Source organism: Canis lupus, chromosome 27 (assembly GCF_048164855.1).
Source record: "Canis lupus baileyi chromosome 27, mCanLup2.hap1, whole genome shotgun sequence".
Classification (NCBI taxonomy): domain Eukaryota; kingdom Metazoa; phylum Chordata; class Mammalia; order Carnivora; family Canidae; genus Canis; species Canis lupus.
The window spans coordinates 35,088,865-35,092,607 of record NC_132864.1 but is presented as its reverse complement, the minus strand read 5'-3'; the positions used below and the strand labels follow the sequence as shown (position 1 = coordinate 35,092,607).

General features: G+C 46.6%; 1 pseudogene; it reads right to left on the bottom strand.

Annotated features, from left to right (window-relative positions):
- Window positions 1-1,637: 1,637 nt before the first annotated feature.
- Window positions 1,638-2,411, bottom strand: LOC140619029 (large ribosomal subunit protein uL11-like; annotated as a pseudogene).
- Window positions 2,412-3,743: the final 1,332 nt, after the last annotated feature.

The window sequence follows — 3,743 nt, the reverse complement described above, 5'->3', positions numbered from 1 at the left end:
GTCACAGGGCACACACCTCGGCAAGGCCCAAAGCCCTGAGAGCCCAGCTGGTTTCCAGGGCTCACCAGTTCCTTCCTCATTGGCATGGACAGGTCTGACTATCAGAATGGGTTCCATCTCTTGGGCATTAGAAGCATGAGTTCCACATGTTCTCACAGAAATGTATTTGCATTTTAACCTCCCGTTTTTGTTCATTTTTGTGTATTTTTTATTGGAGTTCTATTTACCAACATATAGTATGACACCCAGTGCTCATCCGTCAAGTGCCCCCCTCATTGCCCATCACCCAGTCACCCCATTCCCCCACCCACCTTCCCTTCCACTACTCCTTGTTTGTTTTGTACCAACATATTTGTTGTATCAGTGACAAATCCAAGAAGCACAGTGTGTTCACAGATGAGCCCTAGTGTGGCTCACAACAGGCCATATTGTATTAGCATACAGTCTACACTGTAGGGACATATTCAGACCCTCACTCATTGTCTCCATCATTCATGTCTCCCTGTACAGAATCTTTTCTTTTCTTTTCTTTTTTTTTTCGAATCTTTTCTTTTATGGACAAACCTCATTTTTTTTCACATATTTTGCTGAGAAATCCCCTTATTAGGATTGTGTTGAAACATGGAAATTATATATACTACTGAAGATGGCGGAAGAGTAGGGTCCCCAATTCACCTGTCCCCACCCACTTACCTAGATAATCTTCAAATCATCCTGAAAACCTACGAATTCAGTCTGAGATTTAAAGAAAGAACAGCTGGAATGCTACGGTGAGAAGAGTTCATGGTTCTATCAAGGTATGAAGACAGGGAAAAAAGAAATAAAGAAAAAAGGCATCCAAGGGGGAGTGTCCCCGAGGAGCCGGGCTGAGGCTGGGACAGCGCCCCCGGATCAGGAGAGCCCCGCCCACAGGAGCTGCACCAACCTTCCTGGATGGACAGTCGCTCGTAGGGAGTTGGAGCAGGACCCCAGGAGGGCGGGGATGCCCTCAGGCTCCTGGGGGCACAAACAGAGCCCCTGCACCTGGGGAGAGCACCACACCCCATGGCTGAGCTCCCTAAGGGCTGCAGTGCGCTCCGCAGCTCGGGAGCATCTCGGAGGGGCTCGGGTGGAGGCTCTGCAGAGGGGGCTGTGCTGCCAGGAACGTGATTCCAGCAAAGCAGGCCCGGGAGCCCAGGGCGCCAGGGACACAGCCCAGAATCCCGCCTCCCCCCGTGATAGGCGGGGGCGGGAGCGCCCAGGACAGCAAGGACACCTGCCGCCGGAGGCCCCGACCTGAGCAGATCAGCGGCCCTGCCCAGGAGCATCCAGACCCCTGCGGACTGAGAGCTGCGGTAGTTACTGCAGGAGCTGACTCTAGGGCTGGGGAGCTGACAGCCGCCTCTGCTGTTGTTCCTCCTGGTGTCACCTTGTGCCACAGACAGAGCAAGGCTTCCAGGGAACAGGGACTTCACAGGATAAACAGCTCCCACTGAGACATGACCTGGCAGGGGGCAGGACAGCTCCCCAAGTGCACACACCTGAGAGTCAGCACAACAGGCCCCTCTGCTAGAACCAGCTGGAAGGACAGGGGAAGAGCAAGTCCTTTTTTTTTTTTTTTGTCAAATGATCCTTTATTAAAATATTTTCCTTTGTGGTCAACTCTCTGAGCATTCAACTGCATAGCTATTGATTTCATCTATGATGTCATGAGGGTTACACCCACCAACATTGCAGCCCACAGACTGGGCAGTCCCCAGGATCTCTTTAATGGTTCTAGAGTATTCTCTGGCTAGAGATCCGTGTCGCGTCTGTTGGGCAATATTGACAAGCTCATCAAAAGTGATATTTCCACTGTGCTTAATGTTTTTCTGCTTTTTTCTGTCTCTTGGTGGTTCCTTGAGGGCTTTGATAATCAGGGCAGAGGCAGAAGGTACCACTTCAATCTGGGCCTGTCTGTTCTGAATGATCAGTTTCACTGTAATCCTTATACCCTTCCAATAACCAGTTGTCTTGACGATGTCATAAACAACCTTTTTTGGAGACAGACCCAGCAGCTGATCTTCGGGGCCAGGGCAGATGTGGCACCGACCTCACCACTGGTGCACCTCAGGAACACGACTTTGATCTCTTTGGGATTGAACTTAGGAGGAATAGTGGAGGCAGCTGGTGTTGGATGAACCCGGATTCGGGAGGACCAAATACAGTTGCACCTTTGCCTCCTCCCAGCCAAAAGCGGAAGAGCAAGTTCTTGACCAAGCAGTGCTGGAAAGCTCCAGGGGAAGTTCAGGGACTTACAATATATAGAACAGAGGATACCCCTCCTTGGTTTTTTTGTTTGTTTGTTTCTGTTTGGTTTGGTTTGGTTTGTTTTTTTGTTCTTTGTTTGTTATATCTTATTTTAATTTTTTTCCTTACATTTTGCAGTACATCTTGCTTTTAGCCACTCTGCACTGAGCAAAATGAGTAGAAGGAAGAACTCACCACAAAAGAATCAGAAACAGTACTCTCTCCCACAGAGTTACAGAATTTGTATTTTTTAAAATTTTTTTATTGGAGTTCAATTTGCCAACATATAGCATAACTCCCAGTGTTCATCCCAAGTACCCCGCTCAGTGCCCATCACCAAGTCACCCCAACTCCCCGCCCAAATCCCCTTCCACTACCCCTTCTTCAATTCACAGAGTTAGGTATTTCTCATGTTTTGTCACCCTCACTGATATTTTCACTCATTCTCTCACTTTTCCCTTTATTCCCTTTCACTAATTTTTATATTCCCCAAATGAATAAGACCATATAATATTTGTACCTTTCCAATTGACTTTCTGACATCGAATTATACAATTCGATGTCAGAAAGCCAATTCAGAAGCACAATGATAAAGCTACTAGTGGATCTGGAAATAAAAGCATAAAAGATTCAAGAGACTACATAACTGGAGAATTTAGATCTAATCAGGCTGAAAATAAAAATCAAATAAATGAGATGTAATCCAAACTGGAGGTCCTAACGACAAGGGTTAATGAGGTAGAAGAACAAGTGAATGACATAGAAGACAAGTTGATGGCAAGGAAGGCTGCTGAGGAAAAAAGAGAAAACCTATGAAAAGATCATGAGGAAAGGTTAAGGGAAATAAATGATGGCCTCAACAGGAAAAGTCTACATTTTTATTTATTTATTTATTTATTTATTTATTTATTTTTATTGGTGTTCAATTTACTAACATACAGAATAACACCCAGTGCCCGTCACCCATTCACTCCCACCCCCCGCCCTCCTCCCCTTCTACCACCCCTAGTTCGTTTCCCAGAGTTAGCAGTCTTTACGTTCTGTCTCCCTTTCTGATATTTCCCACACATTTCTTCTCCCTTCCCTTATTTTCCCTTTCACTATTATTTATATTCCCCAAATGAATGAGAACATATAATGTTTGTCCTTCTCCGACTGACTTACTTCACTCAGCATAATACCCTCCAGTTCCATCCACGTTGAAGCAAATGGTGGGTATTTGTCATTTCTAATAGCTGAGTAATATTCCATTGTATACATTTAATTGGGGTTCCAGAGGGCAATGAAAAGGATAGAGGAGCAGAAGGTGTCTTTGAACAAAACGTAGCTGAGGGGATCCCTGGGTGGCGCAGCGGTTTAGCGCCTGCCTTTGGCCCAGGGCGCGATCCTGGAGACCTGGGATCGAATCCCACATCGGGCTCCCAGTGCATGGAGCCTGCTTCTCCCTCTGCCTATGCTCTCTCTTTCTCTGTGTG